Genomic DNA, 14,116 nt, shown 5'->3' on the forward strand with positions numbered 1-14,116 from the left:
TGGAAATCATTGCCAGTTTTTGTCATGAATTACACTATTTTTAGGACTTCTGTCAGGGAAAGTGTTACTTACGAACACATATGTACTATTTAGCAAGCCCAAAGTGGAGGGAACAAAAAAATAAAACCTCTTCCACATCTAATACGTACAACAACAATCCGTTGGTGTACATCTTCAAAAGCCAAAAAGCCTCAAAGGGGCCTCAAGCTTATTTTCTCCACTCCAAATTAAAAGGAAAAGAAATACTGAATACAGAAGTCAAATGGACAGAAATTATGCCATACAATGTTCATATACCTTTATTTCATATCAATGTTTATGTGTAACATAGAATGGTCTTTACTGTCATTAGTAGTATTTACACATTAAGTGCATTGCAGAAGAACAAATATTTTCTGTAATTAATTCAGTGTTACATGTGGTTTGTTGCTTAGCTATTGATGAAAACATTTAATAAAATTCAGGCTTTTCCTCTGTATTCCCTCTCCACATTCTATTGTCACTAATTGCAGCACCTTCTCTCTCTCTTTCTCTCTCACACACACACACACACACAGGGACAGCTGCCAAGCAACTCCCTCCGGAGCCAATGTCATGGCTACTTTTCAGATTACTAGGAGGGAGTATGTAAACTGCACTGCCAAGTCCCCTTTTCATGGGGATTAAGCGTGTCATTTCAGAACCTGAAGTCTGAGACGAGTCAATCTCAAGTCCTCCTGCCCCACTCTGACTCCTCAGCGCATCAGCCCTGCTGGCAGCAACTCACTTATATCCTACCGGTGCCAAAGTTCAACTACAAATACTTATGTTAAGCATGGCACCAAAATATTTTGGTACCAAAGCTCTTCATCTATATACAAAATACTGTCTAACTAGCATTAAACTCAGGTATTGAATTTTTCATCAAGAGTTCAGAAAAACTTACTTTTGATATGGCCACAGTTCAATGTATGTTAGCCCAGCAAAATTCTCTGTAGCTATTAGCTTCTTTTATTAATGCTTATTTAGAGACATTTGTGCTGAACTGCTTCATTCCTCATTCCTTATCATTTCTCATTAGTTTATCAAATGCAACCAAAGCCAAATAACCCCCTCAATTTCACATTTCAAAATCTGTCACTTCTTGAGCCATAAATTTGTGAAGGGGAAGGGGAAGGGGAAGGGGAAGGGGAAGGGGAACGAAGAAAGCCATTCATTTCAAGTTATATTTGGTCCCAGTTTGCTCACCCAGACACAGATGAATCTTAAACTCCAGCAGGATGCCTCAGTCAGCATGACATCTGCTATGAGTGGTAGAGCATGAGTAACATGCTCCTGCAGCCATCTCCTTGCAGACAGCATCCCCAGAGCAGGCGTCCGCAGGGAACCACCTCCATGAGCAGCACGCAAGCATCCGGCAGAAGGGGTACAAGGGAGCTTTCCACAAACAGAGTACCCTCCCTCACTGAAGAAAATGTTTCACTTAACAAGATTTCAAAGGCAACATCATGGAGAATGAAGAGATCATCCCAGTCACAACTCTCCGCTAACAGCAAAGCCACCTCGTAGTTGCATCACTGCTTTCACAATAGAAGCAACCCTTGTGCTGGCTGCTCCTCTCTATACTCATTACAGACTTACCACATAGCTCGGGCAGCAGCTATCTCCAAGTGATGAGTGCCCATCTCCAGTTACTCCACGTTGTGCATCCCTGCTCTTCTACTAAAACCACCATCTGCCAACCCCCAGAAGCAGCTCGAAGAGTTTGCCAGGTGGGAATTATTCGAAATACTGGGAAACAACATAGGACTCCACCAAGATATCTAACTTTGCCCAATGAGAAATTCCTATCTGCTGAAGTAAAAATAAATTTGCCATTTAGTTCAGTAGAACGATGATTGTACCCACCTGACTCCTGTACCCAAGTTTACTGTAATTGTACAGAAAGCCCTATATCTAAGGATTGCTACTGCTGTGCATCTGCAGCAGAGAGAAATAATACACGCATCTTCTTCCATGTACATCTACAACATGTTCCAGAAAAGTACGAATAGAGAATAAGAAACAGATGGGAAGAGAAACCAGTGTAGAGGTAACTCTGCATCCTTAAGAGAATATTACTCTGTTGAGCTAAAACTCACATCATAGCTATTATTTTCCAAAAAAATAAATTTAAATTTGGCAATCTTAGATCCCTTTGCAGGAAATATATAAACTGGAGACAAATACAGGCTCTCTTGTGAAGGACAAAGTGGTGCGACTTCACTACAATCAGAGCAATTGTAACAACAACAAAGCAACAATAAGAAGCAAAAAATATCAACCTGACCAGAAGGAAGAGGCAGCAAGTTTTCATCATGTGGAATGATATTCTGTGTACCAAAGAGTTTTCATGAGTTTAATAAGTCTACCAAATGAATAAACTTAATTTAATAATAAGATTATAACTTTTTTCAGAATTAATACTTGAAATCTGTTTCAGAATATTTTCCATAGACTCAATTTCTTTCAGTAGAAACACAATACGGATAAGTGTTAAGGATACAATAGTTGGCAATATCTTCTCCTAGCAATACACATTTTATCACATTCACAGATTCACATTAGAAGAATGATAAGCAAAATAATCTTTCTGAATATTTAAGAAGTATACATTCAAATGAAATTTAGTTTCACTTTAGTGAAACTAAAGTTAGTTAGTCCAGAATATTCTCTTTTAATTTCCATCTTGTGAAGAAATATATATACATGTACGTATTTCCATGCTAAATCATTAGAAAAAATACCAAAGATATTGACAAATTAGCAGCAGTTTCAGAAATACAGAGAGAGATAAATGAAAGGCAAAACAATCATCAACAAAAGTGATGATTCCCATCTCAAGCAGACTTCTCTCCAGCTGTTCAGATGTGTACATATAGAGAATAAAATAACTGTAAGGCTGTTTTTTCTTCCTTGGGGAACTGCTGTCTTTTCCATCACTGAAAACACCACTTTAAGCAATTGTCACGTCTGAAGATCTTTTTGCCTCCTCTATCCTATTTTTAACAAAATGTACTACAAAGCTTGAACAAGAGAAGTATAAAATAGAACAAAACTGTCACTGAATTTTAAATTTATTGACAATATTTCTTCACACACATACATTTTTATATACAGATAAATAAAGCATTTATCTTTTTTACCACCCTAAGGAAATACCTTATTATTTTCCAATCAGATAGATCAAACTGTACAAGAAAACTAAAGCATTATCTTAACTAACTCATTAAGTTTGCACATGTTCATAAAGTTTAAATTTATACTTTGTAAGAAATGGCAAACTAATATAATGCTATTAACAATAACTATACAAATAGTTTAGAGAATGTGCTTGTTGGTTGGAACATCTCTTGTAATTTCTCCATCTGCTTCAGTAATCTTTTATGGGATTTTTTTTTAAATACTATGAAATTCTGTGCATAAGCAAGCAGTGTTTTTCATCAAAACCTAAAGGAGAGCTAACTCAACCAGTTTCAGAGACTACTGTTCCAATATTTTGAAGCAGCCTATTACAAAAAGATAAGTACACTACCAAGTGTAAGACAAGTAAAATTTCCAAACTAAATAATGAGACCTTCAAGGAAAAAAAAAAAAAAGACATTCCTTTCAAGAAAACACTGAAGTCATGTACAAACAGAAATGTGCAAATTTTTATGATTCTACTAATGTTTGTTCAAAACATAGTATATTGAACAAAGGGCTTGTCCTCTACAAAATATTGATTTTTAGCAGTGAACTCTGACACATTCGATATCTTCCTGTCTCCTTGAAATTTTAATATAAATAGAAAAGTCTGAAAAAGCAGACACATGTATAGATTTAAAGTAAGAAAGATCAGCTAAGGCCAAATTCCCCAATTTTGACATTTGAATGAATGTGGGCTGTAAGGTTTTAACACACTATTGCTAGCTGTGCCAGAATGAGAACTGCAAAGAATGAACAATTTGTCCTTCTAAACCATGTGCAAAAGGATGATCCCTACCACAGTTTACAGACTATGCAAATAGATAGAGAACATGCAAGACAGTGATGAAATATGCAAGTGATAATATCCATAAACTATGTATAAGGAAAATACTGAAATAAGTGATTTGGTAATCAAAGCACAACTTCATAAACCGAAAGGCTTGCACTTGTAAAGATCACTCCTCTTACTATAGCACAGAAGTTCTAAGTTAGACACTATTTTACATGGCATTCAGTCCCTTTACCAGTTTCCCACAGCTCTGCGTATTTTCTGCCATACCTGACACAAACAACATTCAATGTGTAGACTATCACCATTGCGTTTCTTTTCTGCACTACTGAACTTCCTTTAAAAGCCTTTGTGAAACATCTATTGACAACACCCCTCCCTTATTAACTTCTGAGACATAATGATGCTGTAATCTACAAACCTCAGGGCTTCTGTAACAGCCCCCAGAACAGCCATTAGGCTAACCATTTCTCATATATCCCTATAATTGCATTCCAATATGCAGTGGAATGCAGTAAAAATATTGTTAGAGGAGCTCACTGGTTAAGATTAGAGTTAGTTGGAAAACCCAGCTGCCACACTTCATTATTTTCAACAGATTCGATGACAGCCTGCCAGAATTTGCCTTACACGTTGTTCATGCTGCCTTAAGAGGAGAAAAAAAAAAAAAATCCTATGGGTTTCAGACTCTACATCACCTTCCTAAGACACCAGCCAATCTGAGAACCTGACAGGCTGCTCAGCGTTCTTGCTGAGTAGTCATGAAACCATTGGAAATCTCATTTCTTACCTAAACTGGCGTGTTTTGGACATAAAAATGTTACAGAAGTTTGTTAACCTGACTTTTGCTCTGCTTTGGAAGAAGATCAAATTTCAAAGAGCTAATTGCAGATTTTCATTGGTGCAGTGAGTATTACATGTGGTATGGTTTTGGTTGTGTGGGAATTCCAGTAACAAATATATTTAGAGATACTTTTCAAACTTAGTGACCAAAACATGACCGAAATCTGTTACTGTACATTCAGCCACAACTGGTTACATCTACTCAGAAGAAAAGAGGCAGAGCAAGGAAGCCATGACATGGAAGGATTGTTTTCCTTCCCAAGCCACTGCCTGTACTGATACAAAAGCACAGAAATCTACAGTTTCCTTCAGACCAGAATACAATAAGGTGATGAATATAATACACAATGCCTAGAGAATCTTCTGCCTAAGATTGTTTTGAACAGATGAAGTTAAATAATCACTTTTAGCCAATAAAATATAATTGTAATGGGATCTTTCTAGTAAAACCAGCACATATAAAGCTTGTCAGAATTACTACCAGACATCTGCAGATGCATGAAAGGCTTAGAGCACTGCTTCAATGGAGTCCGATTAACTAAAACTAGAGTTAGCATCACATTTTGAAACATGGTGAAATTACATTTTTAATAAGAGATGTGATTTCAGTAATACATTCTTAATTTAATTAAGATGGTGAAAATAATCAGGCTAATACCTCCCAATGCAGACAGATTATAAAGAAACAAGACAACTATGTGCCAGGTTAACAAAAACATACTGGACACATTTACTAATACTAATAGGCCTCCTTTTTTTTTTTTTTTTTTTTTTTTTTAAATGAAGAACATCCATATTTCAAGATCTTTACCCCACACTGTTTCAGCTTGGTAGCAAACTTTGTGACTGCATCAATGCTCTAGAGATACTTTAAAGTGGTGGCGGAAGGGTGAGCTGTCTTCAAGTTTATGGTGCAAGAACCTGGTAATTTCAATTTAGCAGAAGAAAAGCTTAAACTCACACACAGAGCACACACAACAATAAACTAGGGGTATTTGTTCAAACACATCAGCTTGACCAATGTATATGATGACTTCTATACAGCGAGCTTCAAATATCTAAATGCATTTGAACTTAAATGACTCCCTCCCTCTAGAATATTTATTTGCGAAAACGAATCTCACTTTCCTGTGAGGAAAATAGTCTTATGTTTAGGATTCTATAAAATTAGAATAATGATTTTTTCAATTGATCATCTTAACAGATATCTTGACAAAACTCTAAAATGGCAAGCAGTGTCTGCATGCATTTTTAAGCTCACCAGGACAGAGGTCTTCACTGGCAAACACACAGCTCAGTTTCCCTTTGCCAAGGGCAGAAATAATGATTATCTGATGAAAATAAAATTACCCCTATCATGAAAATAAAACTTAACACTGCCTTTAAGGTCTCACAACTTTCATTCATATATACATTACACATTTTAAAAGGCATTTATTTTGTATTAAACCTCTGCTGCAGTGGACCATAAGGATATATTCATAGGTGGTGACATATTTACTTCAGAACTAAAAACAATCTTCCACAACAACCCCATGACCTAAATTTGAAATGCTGACAATGTGACATAGCAATATTTTCAGTTAAATACTCCCTTATACAAGCAGTAACAGTTACTAGCTGAGGATGTTCAGAAGCACTGTCAGATGGTCTCTGTGGTCTGTCCACTCCTATCACAACCGTGTTGTAAGACCAACAGGTCACCTAAAGAAGAACTACACAGCTGAATATTAACACTGTTTTTCCCGGTTTTGTGCCGTATCTTCTTCAAGCGGAAAATAAAAACATTTTTACATGTCCTTTTCCTAAAAAACATTCAAAATGCTTACAGTTAGAGAAGTAGGATGACTGCAGTCACAGAAGTGATTCAGTTATAACACACCTAATTTTTGAGAAAATAATGTAAAAGTGAGCATTATAAGTGAGCATTATATACAAGCTGAGCTTATATATATATTTAAAAAACAAACAAACAAAAATCCTTCATATAGAGCTTCATGTTAGGAAGAATAGAATAATCGGAAATTAACTATTTAAAATAGCAGACGTTTATTAAATCTATTATCCACTTCATGCTGACTAATGAATGAATGAGTGACAAACAGAAGAGTTGTTTCTAGTAAACACTCATGAATGCCAGTTTTACGATATAAATTTAATACCAGAGTTCTGCAGCTTCTTTATGGGATAGTCCTACTCTTATAAAATCAGTTGGTTTATAAGCTGGTGAGGGGCCTGGAGAACAAGTCCTACGAGGAGCGGCTGAGGGAGCTGGGCTTGTTCAGCCTGGAGAAGAGGAGGCTCAGGGGCGACCTTATTGCTCTCTACAGATACCTTAAAGGAGGCTGTAGTGAGGTGGGGGTTGGCCTGTTCTCCCACGTGCCTGTGGACAGGACGAGGGGAAATGGGCTTAAGTTGCGCCAGGGGAGTTTTAGGTTAGATATTAGGAAGAACTTCTTTACCAAAAGGGTTGTTAGGCACTGGAACGGGCTGCCCAGGGTAGTGGTGGAGTCACCATCCCTGGAGGTCTTTAAAAGACGTTTAGATGTAGAGCTTAGGGATATGGTTTAGTGGGGACTGTTAGTGTTAGGTCAGAGGTTGGACTTGATGATCTTGAGGTCTCTTCCAACCTAGAAATTCTGTGATTCTGTGATAAATAAACTACCATATACAGTGATTTCAGTTAATATAAAATGATGATCGTTCTGCAGAATTCCTTGTGACATGAATCTTCAGAAGCTTTATGTTTTATGAATTATATAGACTAATAAAACCAAAACAAAGCAAAGTAGCCACCATCAACCCACAGAAAACAGTTCTACTTCTTACAGCAGGAATTTTCAGCACGTTTTCCTACTCCTTGAACTGAGAACTATGCATACTACCAAGAGATGAAGAAAACTGCTAGTCTGATCAAAAGTTTATTAATAAACTTATTTATGGACTATACATATTCTTACAAACAACACACAGTACATCCATTTCTGCCTGTAAGACTTGACAAAGGATTTTCTATCTGCATCTAATCTGGATGAGGTGCAGATTTACAGGTATTTATTTTTTGCTAAGGCTTATTCCACCTGTGTTGAAGAATAATAGCATTTCAAGAAGACTAGACGTGCAAAATGAAGTAACAAAGGCTCATACCTCAAGTTTAGCTAGGCAAACAAGTATTCAAAGCATCTTTCTTTGATAAAATCAAACAAGCACTGTAAGTTAAGGTAGACCTATTTTCCAATAAAACAGAACAGTTCCATATTTATGTTCTTATTATAATAAAGAAATCTACCTTTATGATATGGTTTTAAGCTTTCCAGTGGTTGGAAGTGCATATATATCCCCCTCAAGAAAGCTGGGTGAAAGATACAAGAACAGATTGACATGACTGAAAATGTTAATTCACACCCAATTCTTCTAACTTTTAAAAATTAATTTTTAAAATCAAAACCAGCATCCAGAAAACCTTTATCTGTGTCAGGAATTTCAAAGAATTTTAACAGTATCCATTTTGATTCCCTCCTGCATTAAGCATTCTGCAGAACAGTCTCTCAAATATGCTTCAGAAAGCCAAAGCACTCAAGAAACTTCTCAGTCATCCATACCCAGAGTTAGTAATTCTCCCTGTTTAATTATCCCACTGTACTCCACAAACAGAAAGTGTTTTCTCAAAGTACTGGTCAAGGCATTTTGCAAATCTGCTGGCTCCTGCAAGTCAGGATGTAGCAAGCTTAAGTCCATTAGTATGACAGGTAGTGCTCTTACTAACAACTGCTTTTTACTCTCTCTGACAAATGCGCTCTGTGCCATGGCTGACGTTTGTGTAGTAATCAGGACTGATGGATAGGGACGCCAGTGCTGCCGAAAGTGCCCCCCATTTTAATGTGAGCGATTTGTCAAATGTGCTGCTATCGCACTGCTGTCAGGCACAGCCAGGAAAGCACTCTGTCATCTTTGCACCAACCAAGGTCACTTTGGCAGGGACAGGAGGACTCTCCAATGAAATTTTCATCTTTACTGGTGATGTGAATGGCCTGGTTTTCGCAGTATTTATTTTCTTTTAAGTTGACATTAAAAGTTCCTGCAAAATTTCCTTGTTACTAAATATTAAATTTAACTATAAAATGAAGGCAAATTGAAGCAAAAGTTGCACAGCCAGCTAACATCCTTTTTTTCTATATTCTCAAAAAAAAAAAGAAAGGCAATACATGTAAGTTCCAGCTAAAAGCTTCATTTCAGATGTTCCTAAAGCTGTACCATTTATGTTCTCACCACCAAATGTTCTTCAGAAGAAATCAAATGAATTGTCCTCAACTATAATCACTGTTATTAGTTTGTGCTGTTGTGTGCTATTTAAGCACCTATTCATTTCAACAAATAAAATATGGAGCTTCAGAAATGCAAATCTATAAATCTCTGCTTGTAAGGTTCTCACAAGACAGACTTCATTTAAGAATTACTTCCCAATACAAGGGCTTTCCCTACCAGAAAGCCCTAAAACAAAGACAACACAGCATGGAACAATGATGAAAAGTCGAAAGTGACCAAAGTGCCAAGTCCAGTAAACATGTCTGGGTATTATCATGAAATTCTGGTGAAAATGGAATCTCTAAAAACAAAGGAAACAGAGAGAAAAGTAGAACATTTACTCTCAACAGTTTAAAATGCAGAGAACGGAACTGTTTCTGAAGCACAGCATTGCTCATCACCTAGGAGCTTTTCTGCAGTATAGCTTTGCAGCACGCTTTTATGTCATATAGGAGTCTCCAATTCTTCAACATGCGTTTTTAAAAAAACATTTTGTCCATGAGTTTGTGCCAACACTCAAAAATACAAACACCTATGGCATTTAGATGCTCATGCATTTCACAAAACAAGTTATCTGTATCTTTAGTCACTGATTTGAAAACCCGACTTCAGCGACTAAAGGTTTAAAATAATCTAATTGGTGACCTGATTGCAAAACCTGAGACAAGGTATGCCAAAAGCATTTCTGAAGTAAAAACTTACTGAAAGAATATCTTTTACAGATCAACCCGGAATCCAAAAGATAAGCCGTATCTTTCCTACCACTTAGATAAATGTAATACCAGTTTGGTCATGAGGCGCAATACAGATCAGCACACAAACACTTGCCTGCAACTTCATCCTAGACCTTGAACAGTTACTAACAAAAAACAAAGCATGTAAGAAAATAGCATTCAAGGTTAAAAACAAAACAAAACAAAACAAAAAAAAACAACAACCAAACAAAAAAAAAAAAACAAACATACAAAACAAAGCAGTGAACCTCCCAGAAATGGAGATACATAGGCAAGAAATTAGCTGTAATAACAGAAGATGAGATAAACCAACCCACTCTTTTGCCTACTGCATACTGAATGGTGTGGGTATCGCTGCAAAAGGTGCTCCCACAGCTACGCCCACCCTGATCTTACTGACTACCGTCAATTGTTTTCATTTTCAAGGACTGCAAAGATAAAATAGACTAGTTCACAAACCTGAATGCTACATCTTTTTTTGCTATGCATTCCTCCAGAGCCCCAGATGAATTGATAACAGCTGAGAACACCTCCACTTCTGTGAAGTCTCTCTCAGTGCTCCTACACACATACTGAACTACAAGCACAGCTGAGTTGTTCAACCAAACCTTCACATGCTGCAAATGTGTTATTTCTACCTTGAGTTGACATTCATTCTGTGACTGCAAAGTAAACACACATTTACTGTTTAAGTCACTGCAGAAAAGCTACTCTCTCCCCTTTTCTATACCATATCATCACTTTACATCAAGAGAGATGAAGGGATTAAAGAGGAGGGACATGAGAAGGGCAAGAAAGCAAATTTAGGAACTGTTTATATTTTATTTAGAAATACATCTTGCACAAGAATGGCAGTCTCATATAAAATATGTTTAAAACCCACCAGACCATTTCATTAGTGTCTCTTTAAATGCCTCCCAGTCCTCTTTGTTTAGTACCAGTGTGGATCAGGTAGTGATCTCAACTTGCCGAGAGCAAACCTAACGTCTTCTGTGCCTGATTTGGCTGCCATCTGTGGCTTGACATAGCTACAAGTATCGAAAGCAAATAATGACGTAGTATCTACATAGTTAGACTCTCAAAACATTCCATGCCAGGTCGAATTTTTTCTAACCTTCAGAAATATGACAGCAACACCTGGGAATGCAGTAAAAGGAATATGCTATGTCTCACAAAGGAAGAACTCTTGCTCTTTTTTCCACTGATATCTTAAATGCCTCTACATTAGATAGAGAATCACCCTGCAATCAAGGGTGAAATTTCTGTTCTTATACAATTCCATACCAGAATAGCCCACGTATGAGATTTCAGAAACCACCACTTGTACAGGTACAGCAGAAATGTACAAAAGAATAGCAGAAATATATACCCAAATCCTGTCTTCCTTTAAGAATTGTTATCCCCACATACAAGTAATCCAGACCTTTGAAAAACTACAGTAACAGCAGGCACCTGTTCTGCTGTACTTTAAGGTATGGATGGCCAGACAAAAGAAAAAATAAGAAAGCAGCTGAGCTTGAATGAGAAGACTTGAGAAGCAGCAAGGAGAAATGAAATTGAGAACACGAAAACAAACACAGAGAGGTAGAAAGCAGAAATGTCTAACCACGGCAAGGATTAATGAAAGCTGCACATGCAGGTTGGACGTATGCCTTTATGTATAGAGATCTCCTGATTTATGGAAACATATATGAAAGCACTATCATAAAATGGCCAAGAAGAGAGAGAAATGTTTCAAGTTTATCAAACGAAATGATGGAAGCTTTTGCCAGTTTCATACTAATCTCTAGAGATCCTTCCTCACGTGAATATAAGGGTATCATACCAGTTCTAATACACAGCCGCTTGCAGAAATTGCATTTGGGCAGCTGTATATAAACGTGCACATTACTCACACAGAAATGTACACAGGAAAAAAAAAAAAAAAAAAGTACAGACATAAACCCTTAAGGGAAAGGAGGGCTTTGGAAAGAGATGGAAGAGAAGCAAGTCAAGGTCTCGAGACTGAAGCATTTAAAATTTCACTTGAGAACAATCTTAAAAGAATACAAGATTCATTGTTGCATACAATATCAACAAAATTAATACCCAGTAATTATACTCAGAAGTAATAAAGAATGTGGGAGCTCTCTACATATCAGGGTATATAAGGAAAGAACAAGGAGGAATGGCTTTAAACTTAAAAAGGGTAGATTTAGATTAGATATTATGAAGAAATTCTTCACTCAGAGGGCAGTGAGGCCCCGGCCCAGGCTGCCCAGAGAAACTGGCAGTGCCCAAGGCCAGGCTGGACAGGGCTGGGGGCAGCCTGGGATGGTGGGAGGTGTTGTGCCCATGGCAGGGGCTGGAACCAAGTGGGCTTTGAGGTCTCCCTCAGAATTCTATGATTTAAAAATGTTATCATCCAAACAAAACCATCATCAAAACCAAGAAAAGAGCAGTTCCTAATCTGTTCCTACACTGATATCAAGGAAACTGTCAAACAGTAAATGCTTGTAGCCTCATTCTCCTTGCTACCCGCACTGCTTATACAGGCAGTGGTGAGTTGAACCCATGTGCATCTCCCACTTCTCTCAGATAAATGCTTCATTCTGCCTACTACATATTTGAAGACAGTTTAGGAATGACCAAATTATTTGAAAGACTTCAAACTGAAACAGCAGAAAACAAACTTCCTGGGAGATAAAAATAAGCACAAACCAAAACTGTAAAGAGTAATTTGTAATTTTGTACAAGACGAAGAGTTAAGATGTTCTTACATGTCAGTTTAGTCTATGTTTTAGAAGGAACTAGAAAATTGTTTAACAGACAAAGAAGAGTTATTATGCACGCTAAATAATGGTAAAATGATAATTACACTGGAGATTTATCTTAATAAATGAGATGTGAAGGGGTCTGTATTATCCACCCATGTGCATGCAGAATTTAATTAGTTAGCACCTACAAAGACTAATGCCAGAGCTGCCAATCAATTTCCTACACAGAACTTGAGGAAACTCCCCAAAACAACCAGAAGCAAATGCTGAAGATCTCTTTGGACAGAAAATAGTTAACACAGTGGCACTATGTAGAGAAGGAATTCCTCAGAGAGCCTAAAGAGATGTTTTCATCTCATTACATCTACCTTCATAATTATAACAAACTCATCAGCCTCTAGATGAATACCACATATAATCATTTTCCTGAATATTTTCCAAAGCAGGAAACCTAACAAGATATAAATGCTACAGACTAATTTAGGCTATTTGCAGTTCTCATCTCATCTTGAACTGAAATAAGAAGAAAAGGAGTATAGTTAAGCTAAAAATAGACAGTGACTTTTGCTTATTTATTTACTGCTACTCTCACTCAGAGCCAGGTAGCATGTATGGCCTTTTTAAAAGGACAGTAAGTTTAGAGCACAGTTAGGCTACGTTCTTTAAACAATAAAAAAGTAATACAAATAACTAGAGAAGCTGGCATGCTTCTAATCTACCTAAATGGCTGCTTTCATTAAAACATTTTTAAATGCAAAAACAAACAAAACAAGACACAAAACAAAAATCTGAAAAAATCATCTCTCCAAAGATTAGTTCCATTCACACTAATACCAAGCAACAAAGTAAAGGATTATACTTTGTTAAACAAAATCAATCACATATGAAGTACAGTAATAATAATCAGAAAAATCCTGACCCACCAGTGGAAGTGGAGCTCTGCCAGAAATACATTTCTTGGCAAGGCTCTGTGCCCACTAATTAGAGACTGAACCATTTGGGGAAAGTTACTCTGTGTCCTCAGGAATTGCTACAGAGCTGTCCAAATCCACCTACCTCTCCAAAAGCAAAATTGTGTTGTTACACATATTGGCACAGAACGGGATCAGGCAGTAGCGTCCAATGCGAATCAGGAGGATTACAGATGAACTGGGGGAGAAAGGGTGGGTGTATGTACACATGCACAACACCTGCTTTGTATTCCCCCAGAAAGGCAAGATTTTTCTCCATTTAGCTGGCTGTGCTGAATCGCACACAAGGCTGCCAAACCTTTGCCTCTACTGTGGTGATGCTGCTCCGTAACTCCGACTGTCTCTCTCCTATTTTTATTGACGTGCACAGAAAAGGAAACCAGGGAATATCCCTCTACATATTAGACACCAAATACAAATTTCCTGGTCAATCCCAAACCTTTCCAACCAGTTTTCTTCACAATCTACCTCACCGTATCAATAAAGAACAGCAGACAAGAGACACATGAG

The 14,116-nt window shown here is 37.2% G+C and overlaps 1 protein-coding gene across 9 annotated transcripts in view; it reads right to left on the bottom strand.

Annotated features, from left to right (window-relative positions):
- Window positions 1-14,116, bottom strand: part of TENM2 (teneurin transmembrane protein 2) — a 1,606,114-nt gene that overhangs the window by 318,085 nt on the left and 1,273,913 nt on the right. The window lies entirely within an intron of this gene.

The sequence above is a fragment of the Anas platyrhynchos genome, chromosome 14 (genome assembly GCF_047663525.1).
Source record: "Anas platyrhynchos isolate ZD024472 breed Pekin duck chromosome 14, IASCAAS_PekinDuck_T2T, whole genome shotgun sequence".
Taxonomy (NCBI): domain Eukaryota; kingdom Metazoa; phylum Chordata; class Aves; order Anseriformes; family Anatidae; genus Anas; species Anas platyrhynchos.